This window comes from Capra hircus, chromosome 29 (genome assembly GCF_001704415.2).
Source record: "Capra hircus breed San Clemente chromosome 29, ASM170441v1, whole genome shotgun sequence".
Lineage (NCBI taxonomy): Eukaryota > Metazoa > Chordata > Mammalia > Artiodactyla > Bovidae > Capra > Capra hircus.
Genome location: NC_030836.1, coordinates 50,927,614 through 50,940,802, shown reverse-complemented (window position 1 = coordinate 50,940,802; position 13,189 = coordinate 50,927,614). Strand labels below are relative to the sequence as shown.

Sequence of the window (13,189 nt, the reverse complement as noted above, 5' to 3'; positions counted from 1 at the left end):
CTGAGACTCCGTGCTCCCCGTGCAGGGGGCCTGGATTCGATTCCTGGTCAGGGAACTAAGATCCCACACACCACAGCTACGCCCTGGTACAGCCAAGGAAATGAAAAGAGTCAATAAAAAAAGGAGACCTCCTGTTTGATCCGCATCGTCCTGACACTGGCTGGCGTGCCTGTTCCGGGCCAGGGTCTTTCAGCCCCCTCTGTGCTCGTGTTTTGGGGTTCTCTCTTGTGACTAGTGCAGAACCATCTGAAAAACTCCCGTATTTGGGAGTTTTGTCCATTAACCCGTGAGCGGAATCCATGTGACTCAGTGTGATTTCTGATCTATTTACTGTTGTTCCTTCCCCTCTTTGCATTTAGTTGCCCTATTTTAATGCTCTCTTTCTTTTCCTCCTTGCAGATATGGGGTTTCGAAGCTTTGTTTTTTCTTTTACCTTGATTGACTTAGAAGTTATTTACTGTATTCCCTGTGTTACTAACAACCCTTTCCATTGCAGACATATTCTATTTTATTTATTTATGTTTATTTATTTGGCTGCCCTGCGTCTTAGCTGCAGCATGTGGGATCTCGTTCTCTGACCAAGGGTTGAACCTGGGCCCCCTGCACGGGGAGTGCCAGGAAAAGAAAGTGTTAGTCACTCAGTTGTATCTGACTCTTTGTGACTCCAGGGGCTGTAGCCCCCTGGGCTCCTCTGTCCATAGGATTCTCCAGGCAAGAATCCTGGAGTGGAGTGGGTGGCCACTTCCTTTTCTAGGGGATCTTCCCGACCCAGGGATCGAACCTGGGTATGCCTCATTGGCAGGCAGGTTCTTCACCGCTGAGCCACCAGGGAAGCCCCTATCTCATGCGTGTTTTAAATAAAGATTGTCTAAGTGTGCAGGGCCCTCTGCCTGCCTCTGAGAGCGGTGCGCGGAGCTCAGGGAGCTTCGCCCCGCTCCGACCTGTGTGGCTGTGTCTCTGGGGTCGGAGCGCCACCTGTTCTGCTGCCCGCGGTGTGTTCTTGTGTGTTTTCACAGCCAGTGTTTGCGTCAACTCACCCCGCGTCAGCTCTGCTGGCCCTCTTCTCACCCCTGAGTCCTCCTCCTCACCCTCCTGCTTCTCAGAGCCGTCCTCTGCAGCCCCCTCACCGAGCGTGTCGTAGCCGCTTTCCGTGGGAGTGGGTGGCTCGCCCCCCTCGCTGTGGGCATTATTTCCCCTGGGGACGGAATTCCCGACGGGCGGCTGTTTTCCCCAGGGCTCTCTGTGCGCCCGTCTTTGCTGAGGTCTGTCTGTCTGCGCCTCCTCCCTGAGCGTCTGTCTTGTGTTCATTGCACGAGTTTGCTGAGGGTGTGACTGTCTCCGCCGCCTTAGGTGCTTCGGGCCCCCGAGGGTGCCTAGCGTGTCGTGTGCGCAGCCGTGTTAGGGTCAGGGTCAGGGTCAGGGTCAGGGTCAGGGTTAGGGTTAGGGTGTGCGACCCCCTGGACCGTAGCCCACCGGCTCCTCTGTCCATGGGATTCTCCAGGCAAGAATGCTGGAGTGGGTTGCCATTTCCTGCTGCAGGGGACCTTCCCGATCCAGGGATTGAACCAGTGTCTCCTGCTCTGCAGACAGATTCTCTACCCGCTGCGCCGCTGGGGAAGCCGGTGCTTTTCCTCGCCGTTTCGGGAGATTCTCTGTGGAAAGGCCTCTCCTCAGCGTGTCCGTTCTCTAAATGGGCAGATGTCACGCTGCTCTGCCCATGGTTTTAGAAAAACCAGCTCTCCTGACATAAGGTTCACACATCGCACCGTTCATCCACCTGAAGCGCACAGTGCAGGGAGCGCCTTGGCGGGCCAGCGGTCAGGGCGCGGCGCTTTCACGCAGAGGGGGCAGGCTCCCTCCCTGAGCGGGAAACTAGGCTCCCACAAGCTGCATGGCCAAAAGAAAAAAAAAATACACCACATCGTTCCGCGATGACCAAATTTAGAACATTTCAGCACCCCAAAGAGACCCCACAGCCGTCACTGTCACCCCCTACCTCCCCAACCCGCACCCCCGCCCCTCCCCCGTCCCAGGTTACCTTCGGTCTCTAGGTTGCCTGTTCTGGACATTCCACATAACTGATACTACGTGAGACCTGTTGTGACTGGCTTCTTTCCCTCGGCATGCTGAACTTAAGGCTCATCCACGTCGTCAAAAGAATCTGCCTGTTCGATCCCTGGATTGGGAAAATCCCCTGGAGAAGGGACCTGCAACCCACTCCAGCATTCTTGCCTGGCAGATCCCATGGACAGAGGAGCCTGGTGGGCCGCAGTCCAGGGGGTTGCAAAGGGTTGGACACGACTGAGCGACTAACACGCTCACTTCCTTTTTTTTCACGTATTGTCAGCGCATCAACACTTCATCGCTACGTCACTCCGCTCCTTGTCACCGAGTGTTATTCCGCCGTGCGGATGGTCCGCCTTGTGTTTACCCATCTACCTCTTGATGGATATTTGGATTGTTTCCAGCTTTTGGCTGTCTTGGGAAATGCTACTGCACATTGGGATCCAAGCTTTTGTGCTGACGTGTGTTTTCATGTCTCTTGAGTGGATGCCTGGGAGCAGAAGCGTTGGTTGTGAGGTTGGGTCTTTGAGGACCTGCTGGCCTGGCCCCAGGAATCGGAGGCGACTTTCTCAGGTTCTGCGTTCCATCTCCTGGGTGCCATTCTGGGTGTTTTCTCTGGATTCCGCTTTCTCTTCGGCCGTAGCTGATTGGAGGCTACTTTGAGTGTTAATTATCAGAAGTTCTATTTGGTCTTTTTCCAAAGATGCCTTTGCTCTTTTTTGGGGGGGCACGTGACATATAGGTCTTAGTTACCTGACCGGGGTTTGAACCCATGCCCCCGGCATTGGAAGCACAGACTGTCAACCACTGGAGGGAAGTCCAGCCAAGGAAGTCCCTCCTGCTCTATTTCCACCGTTTGACACCTTTCTAATTTTTATTGCTCAAATATTTGAAGTGTATTCTGTTCACCCACTGAGTACATCTGTCTTTGAGGTTCCAGGGTTCTAAATCTGCTGCTTGTTGTTTGGGCTGAGACAACATTCCTGGGTGGTTTGGCGTTTCCTGTGGTGGTTAATGTTGAATGGTGAGCTCACAGTTCATCTGTGCTTAACCTGTGGGAATCGCCCAGTGAAGCCGGGGCTGGGTTCTCAGCTGCCTTGCTGGTGTTTGGGTTTTTTCTGGCCTACTTTTTCCCTGTGTTAAAAACAAAACTCAACTACATTTTGGAGATCTTATTTCCTTTATTCAGCACGCTGTGACTCAGGCAGCACCCTGTCCAGCAGACAGAAGAAACTCCAAGGAGTGTGCGCAGGGAAGGCTCCTCCAGGCGGGAGGCAGTCGCGGTAGCCAGGAGTGGGCCGGGTGTGTGCAGGTCGGTCTCCCTGGGGCGCCGGGGGTCAGTCAGGTGGCGTCCCCTGAGCTGACCAGGCCGTTCCTGATGGACTGGCTCAGCATTCCACTCCTGGGAGAAGCTGAAACCGTCGTTAGCCCTGTCTCGGTTTGGTGACATAGGGTAGCAGAAGCACCTCGGTTTAAGCCTGCTGCCTTGCTTTTAACACCCTTGAGTCAAGGCCGAGGGTGTGTGCGGGGGCAGTCCCCTGCTTCTCTCAGCAGAAGTCGCCTGCTCACCTGTCTGCCCTCACGTCCCCTGGGCTCTGACCTTGGAGCATGTCTCCTCCCCAAGCTGCCCCCCCTGGCGCCTGGGAGAAGGACGCGCCCAGTGCGGCAGGTGCCCGCCCTCCGGTGTCCCTGCTTGCCCTGCGCCCCCATGGTAGGCGGCAGGGGACTCCCCGGGGGCTGTGGAGGGCTGAGCTGGAGCGGGAGATTCGGGGTGTCCAAGTCGGTCCCCTGCAGTGGTCGGGGGACCCCCCGGCCCCAAGAGGAGGCCGATTGCCTGGTTGCCAGGGGAGATTTTGAAGGCGCTGTTGCTCAGAGCAGCCGCACACATCGAGCTGTTGGAGACTGGAGTCCAGCTGGGGGCTCTTCACAGATGAGGATACACCTGCAGGGCCTGGACCAGGGCCTGGTGACCAGAGTCCGGGTTCTCAAGGCGTTTCTGGTCGCGGTGGGGGCTGGGAAGATCAGGGGTGAATGCGCGGGATGGCTGCGTGCCCGCCCACTGAAAGCTTGCAGTGAACGTGGCCCTCCGGAGCAACTGCAGACCCTCTGCGGAAGCCTGGCAGCGAGCCCAGCCCCGCTGTCCGCGGAGGACGGGAGGAGGGAAGTCCTTACCCTCTTGTAAAGAACGTGATGGTTTAAATCACAGCCTCAAAGGGCCAGCAGGTAGCAAAGCCAAGTCCTGCTTTCAAGGTTTCCAGATCAACCAACAAGAACAGAGGATTCCTTTTCACCGTAAATAGAGAATCCAATGGAGAGTAAGCCATTATTTAAAATACCAGCAAAATCTTAGGTATCTAAGGATTGATCTGTAAAGAATGCCCGAGACCCCTAAGGGCAAAGTGTAAAAATCTGCTCGGAATCTTAGCTGCTGGACCACTGCGGCAATCCCTGTTTTATTTATTTATTTTTAAAAAGAACTCAGAGGAACTGAAAAATGGAGGCGTATACTGTTTGCCTGGCATCCCGACTCGATGGACGTGAGTTTGAGCAAGCTCCGGGAGTTGGTGATGGACAGGGAAGCCTGGCGTGCTGCAGTCCTCGGGGTGGCAAAGAGTCGGACACGACTGAGCGACTGAACTGAACTGATACTGTGTTTTGGGGTGGAAAGAATTAACATTATAAAATGCTAATTTCCCCATATGATGCTCCATATTCAGTTCAGTTCCAATAGAAGCCCCAGAAGGATTTAATTTGGAAATTTCTGCATGGGTCTAAAACTTCTGTGTAAAGTTGATGAGTAACTGAGGCAGTTGTGAGTAACGGGCAAGAGGGAGCCCTCTGGCAGATATTAAGGTGTTCTTCAGCTCTCGGAGTTTGCTGCCAGCACCGAGGCAGATAAATAGACGAAGGGACAGAGGAGGAGCCCAGAAAAGACCATGCGTTGGAAACCCTGATTTTTCAGAGTTGGACACTCGTGGACACTGATGTCTCCGCACAGCTTATGGCTGTTGTAAATAGCGCTGCTGCGGACACTGGGATGCGTGTATCTTTTCAAGTTCGTGTCTTCTGTTTCTTTCCGATGCAGGCTCAGGCGTGGACGTGCTGGGTCGTAGGGTACTGTTTCCCACGGGCGCTGCACCAGCTTGCTTTCCCCCCAGCAGTGTGCCAGCGCCCCTTTTCTCCACTTCCTCACCGCCTTGTGTTAGCTGTTTGCCCTTTGGTGGCCATGCTGGCCTGTGTGAGGTGATATCTCGCTGTGGTTTTGACTTCCGTCTCCCTGATTGTTGCTGACGGGGAGCATCTTGCACGTGCTGGTTGCCCATCTGCATTTCCTCTTTGCAAAACTATCCATTCAGTTCTGCCCTTTAAAAAAATTGGGTTATTTTTCTTTTTGATGCTGAGCTGTGTGACCTGATTCTATGTGTTAGATGTTAACTCCTCATCTGCCGTATCATTTGCAAATAGTTTCTCACGTTCAGTAAGTTGTCTTTTCATTTTGTTGATGGTTGCCTTTCAGGTGCAAGAGCCTTCAAGTTGAATTAGGTCCCATTTGTTTATTTTTACTCTAATTGCCTTTACTGTAAGAGACAGATCCAGAAAGTGCTGCTGTGATGAATGTCGAGGGCTCTGTTTGTGCTTTCCTCTAAGGGTTTTATAGTATCTGCTCTTACGTCCAGGTCTTTAATCCACTGGAGTTTATTTTTGTATGTGATGTTAAAGAGTGTTCTAATTTCATTCTTACGCTGGTAGCTGTCCAGTTTTTCTGGCAGCACTTATTGAGGAGACTGTCTTTTCTCCACTGTATATTCTTGCCCCCTTTGTCATAGAGTAATTGACTCTATGTGTATGGCTTCATGGGGCTTCCCTGGCGGCTCACTGGTAAAGCATCTGCCTGAAATGTGGGAGACCTGGGTTCAACCCCTGGGTTGGAAGATTCCCTGGAGGAGGGCATGGCAACCCACTGCCGTACTCTTGCCTAGAGAATTTCATGGAGAGAGGCGCCTGGCGGGCTACAGTCGATGGGGTCACAGAGTCGGACACGACGGAGCGCCTGAGAAGCAGCAGCATGGGTTTATTTCTGGGCTCTCTACCCTGTTTCATTGATCTGTGTGTCAGACTTTTGAAAATTGTAAAGCACCATATAATTTGAAGGATTTTTCATTCGATAATTTATAAAAGGTGGGATGTGGCTTGCTGGTCAGGGGATCCTGGTGTTTCATACCTCCTCTCCCCAGCCGTGGCTGGCCCTGAGGTCTTTCTGAGGACCAGCATCCCTGTCCTGGGACCTGGGAGGAGAAGGAGGTGGGAGGGTGGGTGCCTTTTATCCAACCGGGTACACCCACCACGCCCAGGACCGCTGCCCATCAGGACCTCCTGGGTGGACCGCCCACTGCCTCTCCCCCAGGGCTGAGCCCTCTTGTCCTGGAGGCAGAGAGGGAGAGGCTATTTGGGGGCTGCTGGGAAGACAGAAACTAGTGCATGGTCTGTGAACGTGTGGGCGTTCTGGCCTGGACCTCCCAGCACGATCCCCGGATCCCAGAGCACATTTACAAAGAAGCACCAATCGTCACCACCCAAGAAACAGGGTGAAAGGAAGGCAATCACAGTCGGCGTCAGAGATGGGAGATGTTTATTAGAGGGAATTCAGTTGTTATTTTTATAAACAGAGGGAGCTGGAGGCAGCAGGAAGGAAGGAAGGAAGCTCTCGTAGGGAGCAGAGGGCACAGGGAAGGAGGGTCCTTAGCCATCACTCAGAACGTGGCCCTGGCTTTGCAGGGTCCCAGCTGGCCCAGGAAGAGCAGAAGGTGACCCACACGTGACTCAGAAGGGCCACCTGATTCTAAGGAGATGTGTCTCCTGTGACCAGAAATACACATCTCCCTGGAGAGGAGGGTGAGCACAGGCCCCAGTGCTGAACCTGGAGGGAGATGTGTACCTGAGCGAGGAGGAGGGGAGGCTGTGGGTAAATCAGGGAGGATGTGTGGAAAGGAGCTGATGCCGGAGAACATAAGACTATAAGATTCCAAACATGGGGAACCCAAGGTGTCGGGGCAGAGCCTCAGATCTTGCGCTGGCAGCACACGGGGACACAGCAGCTGGACTGGGAGCAGCCACAGGACCCACAGCCCGCTTTGCCACAGCTGGAGCAGGAGCAGGCTGGCACACAGCAGCAGACGGGCACACAGCAGCTGGAGCCGCAGCCTCCACATGAGCCGCAGCCCCCCTTAGACCCCCCACAGGAGCCGCAGCCCCCCTTGGAGCCCCCACATGAGCCGCAGCCCCCTTTGCCGCAGCTGGAGCAGGAGCAGGCTGGCACACAGCAGCACGTGGGCACACAGCAGCTGGAGCCGCAGCCAGAGCCACAGCCCCCACACGAGCCGCAGCCCCCCTTAGAACCCCCGCAGGAGCCGCAGCCCCCCTTGGAGCCCCCACACGAGCCGCAGCCCCCTTTGCCGCAGCTGGAGCAGGAGCGGGCTGGCACACAGCAGCAGACGGGCACACAGCAGCTGGAGCCGCAGCCTCCACACGAGCCGCAGCCCCCACAGCTGGAGCCGCAGCCCCCGGAGCAGCCAGAGCAGCCCATGGTTCTGGTGGGTTGAGAGTGGAGTAGGTCAGAGGAGCAGGTGGAGAGAGAGAAGGTGCTCAGGTGTGCAGTCTCCAGGGCCAGGTGCCTCTATATACCTGTGCCAGGGTCAGGTGTGGTGCTGGGCACATGCTCACTTCCTTGTGACCGGTTTTGATTTCTCCAGCCCTGTTTTCCCTTTCGCTGCTGCCTTCCTCCTGGCTCAGGAGGAAGCATCCGCTTGCTTTGTCCCCTCTTTGTCCTCTTCCCCTTTTCTTGGCCCCTGTACTTAGGACCTCAGGCTTCGGCGCTTCCCCGGGGCCTCCAGGGCACTGGTCCCCTGGCCTCTCTGCTGACCTCAGATGAACTACAGGTGGCGGAGTCCACGCGGGCGCTGTTGCCTTTGCTGTGCTGGTTTCTCCACGACGGTGTCACTCTTACATGAGCAGAGTTTAGAGAGCATTCTTGGTCTTTACTGGAAACAGTAAAAAAAAAAAACCGAGAAGAAAGCAGGTTGCCTGCGAGCCTGTCACCTGAAGGTGGCTTCTGCTTGGCTCCTAGGCGTGAATGAGTATGTCGGCGGTTTTGCCTCTTTTTACTCGAGCCTCTGGCAGTTCCTTTAATATCCAGATAAGAAGGATCTAGCCCCAATTCCCTCATCTGACTCATTGGTAAATGGACTGATGCTGGGGAAAACTGAGGGCAAGAGGAGAAGGCGGTGACAGAGGAGAGATGGGTGGATGGCATCACTGACTCACTGGACGTGAGTTTGAGCAAACTCAGGAAGACAGGGGACTCAGAAGGATAGGAAACTCGGGAGATGGGGAACTCGGAGGACGGGGAACTCGCAGGGGGAACTCGGAGGGCGGGGAACTCAAAGACCTGGAACTCGGAAGGACGGGGAACTCGCAGGGGGAACTCGGAGGACGGGGAACTCAAGACAGGGCAGCCTAGTGGGCTGCGGTCCATGGGGTCACAAAGAGTCGGACATGACTGAGCGACTGAACAACCCCCACCCTGGTATTAGAAGGTAGCCCCTTTCCCTCCCTGAGTGCCTTTGCCCTCCCCGGGTCTCAGGTCCTGCTCTTCCCCTCTCCGCTCAAACCATCTCCCCTGGAGGCTGCTGCTTTTGGCTGCTGGTCCTCCCCCCCAGCCTTGCTCCATGGGAGGAAGAGAGGTTCCCCTCTAGCCACTAAGCCACTGCTGATCCGAGGACACTGGCTGAAGGGATGGTTCTAGGCCCTGAGGAGGGCATAAGAGGATTACTCTGCTGAAAAGGAGGACTTAAGCCTGTGCCTCAGATGTCAGTGCTCCCGAACCCACTTGGGCACCAGCTCCTCCTCGCGCCCCCAGCCCAGCTGCCCTTGGTTGGGCATCCTCCCCTTTCATGAGGATTCCCTGCCCTCTTCTCTGCTTTTCTTTCAGTCTCCACCTCTGATCTGGTCCTGAGAAGGAGCCCTGCAAATTACATGATGCTGTCGGTAAGGATGTACCTTTCTCCTGAAGCTTGTCTTCTGCTTGACCTCACAGTCTGCAGCACCCGTGTTCTGTTGCGCCCTTATCTCCGAGCTTCCTAGTATATAGTCAGATAGCAAGCTCTACATCTGTGGGTGTGACTGGATTTCCTGGTATTGAACCATCCGTGCACGCCTGGAATAAACCCACGTCGGTCATAGTTTAGTTTGATACAGTGTTGTATCCTATTGGTTAATATTTAGAAAATTTGCATCTCAGAAATAAAATTTGGAGGGGATTCTAGGAAGAGGGCAGCTTAAATATGTAGCATGTCTCCTCTGTTGTCAACTCTGGTTCCAACCCATGTGTCTTTCAAGGGCAGTGGGCAGGGAGGTCGTGAATGGGGTTATGGATGAAGTTTCAGCTTTCTTTGAAACTCTGGACTTGAAGAGAACTTGGAAAGAGTCCTGACCCTGGCCTGGGGAAATGGTGGGATGCAGTGGGTCTGGAGGGAGACTTGGATCCTTGTCATATAGATGAGAGTTTGTTTCTAGGCTCTCAATTCTGTTCCATTGGTCTGTGTGTCTGTCTGTATGTGACTCCAGAGGACCCCAGAGCACCGTGGGAGTCAGGTCAAGGGTCCTCATTTTCTGTCCCCAAGGAGGTAAGAAAAAAGGAAGCATGAGTCCTCTCTACTTCTGGAAGAACAGTGGGGACACGGGGCAGCGGAGTGGATTCCTCCCGACGCCCCGGTGGGGAGCTGACCTTTGCCTTGTGCCACCTAACGGGCCTCAGGGCCAGAGCCCAGCGTGCCTTCCACATCCTGTGAGAATGCAGCCGCACAGGTGTCCTGTGGATGCAGCGGACTCCACGGGGCAGCAGGAGGTCTGAGATCACACTTAAGGGGCGACAGGACTGGAGGACTGGGCACCAGCCCCCAATAAAATGGAGCTTCTGCTGTGGAGGCGTGACAAGTGAGCAACAACAAAGATGAAGAGTAGCTAAGGGGAGTCAGGTGCACACCCAAAGCTTTAAAAACATTCAATAGGCTCTATTTTTCTGGAACAGTTTTAGGTTAACAGAAAAAATGGAGTAAAAAGTACAGAGGATTTCCACACACACCCTTTATTTCTACCCGTACGATTTCCCATTTTTTTTAAACATTTTCCATTAGTGTGGTACATCAGTTGCAGTTGATCAGCCAATACTGATCTATCATTGTTTAACCGAAGTCCACATTTTATTTACTTGTTTGTGGGTGTGTCAGGTCTGAGTTGCAGCGTGGGGGCTCTCTAGTTGTGGCACACGGGCTTAGTTGCCCCTTAGCATGTGGAATCTTCGTTCCCCGAGCAGCTTTTGAACCCGTGTCCCCTGCCTTGGAAGCTTGGACTCCAGCCACTGGGCCAGCAGGGAGGGTCCCGTGGTCTACTTCAGAGTTCACTCTCCGTGCCGTGCCTTCTGTGGGTTTTGAGAAGAGTGTAAGGACACGTGTGTGTCGTGGTTGTGTCATACAGAGTAACCGTTTCGCTGCCCTAAACATTCTCTGCCCTCCACTTATTCATCTCGGCTCCTTACCATCACCCATCCCCGCAAACCCTGATCCGTTTACTGTCTCCAGAGCTTTGCCTTTCCCGGAACGTGGTGTGCTTGGAGTCACGCGGTGTGTAAACCTTCCAGACTGGCTTCTTTCATTCAGTAGCGTGCTCTTAAGGCTCCTCTCTGCCTTGATAGATCACTTCTTTTTTTTTTTTCTTTTAGAGAAATGTGCTTTTATCGGCCAGCAGGTTACTCGAGGGGGATGAGGCGGGAGGAGTGGGTGGCCCCGATACCGGGCGGCCCTGCTTCACGGGCCTGTAGGTGATGGAGAACCCGCCTGGTAGTGGCAGTCATCTCAGGCTTGGTTTCCACCTGGCTGAAGGTCTTGCCGTTGCAGACGCCAGCCACGCTGCCCACCGTCTCGGGCAGAAGGCTCGTGTCGCGCCGGCGCGTCTTCAGCACCTCGGGCTTCTCCGCGGGCGGCGCGTCCTTCTCGGCCTTGCGCAGCCGCTGCAGCGCGAGCGCGGCTTCCCCCGCGGGCCGCCGCCGCCGCCGGCGCGCTGCGTAGCTGCATCGGTTGCTCACAGGGCGCGTCCAGCGGCGGGTCGAGGCCTCCGCCGCGGCAGGCGAGCTTGCGGAGGGTCCGCTTCTGCTTTTGTTCCCCTTCCGCCATCTTCCCGGTTCTTGAGAAAGGATCTTTCGTTCTCGATCGCTTCTTTTTGAGCACTGAATAATATTCCATTGTCTGGATGGACCACAGTTCATCTGTCCACTCACCTACTCAAGGGCATCTTGGTGACTTCCAGTTTGGGGTCATTATTAGTAACACTGCTGTGGACGTCCATGTGCAAGGCTTTGCATGGACACAAGTCTTCCACTCCTCTGGGTAAATACCGAGGAAGGTGATGGTTGAATAGGAGGGCGCGAGCATGTTTAGTTTCCTGAGACACTGCCAGGTGGCTGCATCGCTTCGCGCTCCTACCCGAGTGTCTCGGGCGGTGTCTCATGGCCGCTTAAATCTGCCGATCCTGGGTGCTCCGCGGCGCGGGCTTGCTTCCGCGCGCTTGCTTGTCATCTGACATCTCTTTGGGGATGTGGCCTTTCAGATCTTTTGCGCACTTTCAAACTGAGTTGTTCGTTCTCTGTCGTCAAGGTTAGGGACTCTTTGGTAGTCTGGATGCCAGTCCTGTGTCTGAGATGTGCTTCGGGAAGATTTTAAGCGTCTACCCCGGCTGTGGCTTGTCTTTTCATTCTGTTAACAGTGCTTTTGCAGAGCAGGTGTTTTTAATCTTAATGAAGTGCAGTTTATCATTTTTTATGGGTCACATTTTTAATGTGTCTAAGAAGTCCTCACGGAACCCGAGGTCACCAGATTTTCTCCCACTATCCTTTTAGAAAACGCATGTGTGTGTGTGTGCTTTTGACTGCACTGGGCCTTTGTTGCTGTGCGTGGGCTTTATTTAGCTGCAGTGGACACTCTCTCGTGGCGGTGCCTGCGTCTCTCTTTGCGGTGGGTCATCTTGGTTTTGGTTTAAGTTTCCCTGATAACTAACCATTCACGTGCTTGTTGCCCGTTTCTAGATCTTCTTCAGATAAATATCCGTTGAGATCATTTGCCCACTTTTTCATTGGGTTATCTGTCTCTTTGAGTTGTAAGAATTCTTAGTATATTCCGGTTACTAGGCCCTTAACAGATATGTGATCTGTAAATATTTTTCCCGTTCTGCTGGTTATCTTTTCAGTTTTTTGGTCGTGTCCTTTGATGCACCAAATGTCGAAACTTCATTAAAATGCTGTTTATTCTTTTATTTGGTTGCTTGTGTTGTAGGGTCAAACCCAAGAAGCCATTGCTAAATTTGAGGTCATGAAAATTTACCCCCATGTCTTCTGAGAGTGTGGGGGTCCAGTCTTCTCCACATCATTTTTTTTTTTTCCTTTTTTGGCTGCGCTGCTCAGCTTGTTGGATCTTAGTTCCCCAACCAGGGATTGAACCTGGGTCCTTGACAGGTCCTTGGCACGGAACCCCAACCACTGGACCTCCAGGGAAGCCCCTCAGCACCACTTGTTGAAGGACCGTCCTTTCCTTGTTGATCCGGGCGCCCTTGTCAACAGTCACTGGTCACAGGCGAGGGTTTGTTTCCAGGCTCTCGAGTCTATCCCGTCGGTCTGTGTGTCTGCCCTCCTGCTGGTGCCACACTGTCTTGACAACAAGAGCTCTGTAGTGAGTGTTCGAATCAGGAAGTGTGAGTCTCTTTTCTAACTAGGTTTTTAAATTATGGTTCTCTTTTCAAGGGCTGTTTTGCCTGTTTTGGGTCCCTTGAGTTTCCATATGCATGTTAAGATCAACTTGTCAGTTTCTTCAAAGAGGCCAGCTGGGATTTTGATGGAGGTTTCACTGAATCTGTAGAGTAATTTGGGAAGTGTTGCCATCTCAACGTTGTTCAATCTTCTGATACGTGAATGTTGTATTTGTCAGCCTGAGCTGCCACAACAAAGTACCGTAGACTCATGGCTTAAACAAAAGAAATTTGTTTTCTCACAGTTCTGGAGGCTGGAGTCCAAATCACCGTG

General features: G+C 53.6%; 1 long non-coding RNA gene and 1 pseudogene across 1 annotated transcript in view; one reads left to right on the top strand and one right to left on the bottom strand.

The window, feature by feature from the left end:
* The window catches only part of LOC108634234, a 65,271-nt gene that overhangs the window by 19,107 nt on the left and 32,975 nt on the right, over nucleotides 1–13,189 (top strand). The gene's annotated exons all lie outside the window — the stretch shown is intronic.
* Nucleotides 10,448–11,291, bottom strand: LOC108634233 (annotated as a pseudogene).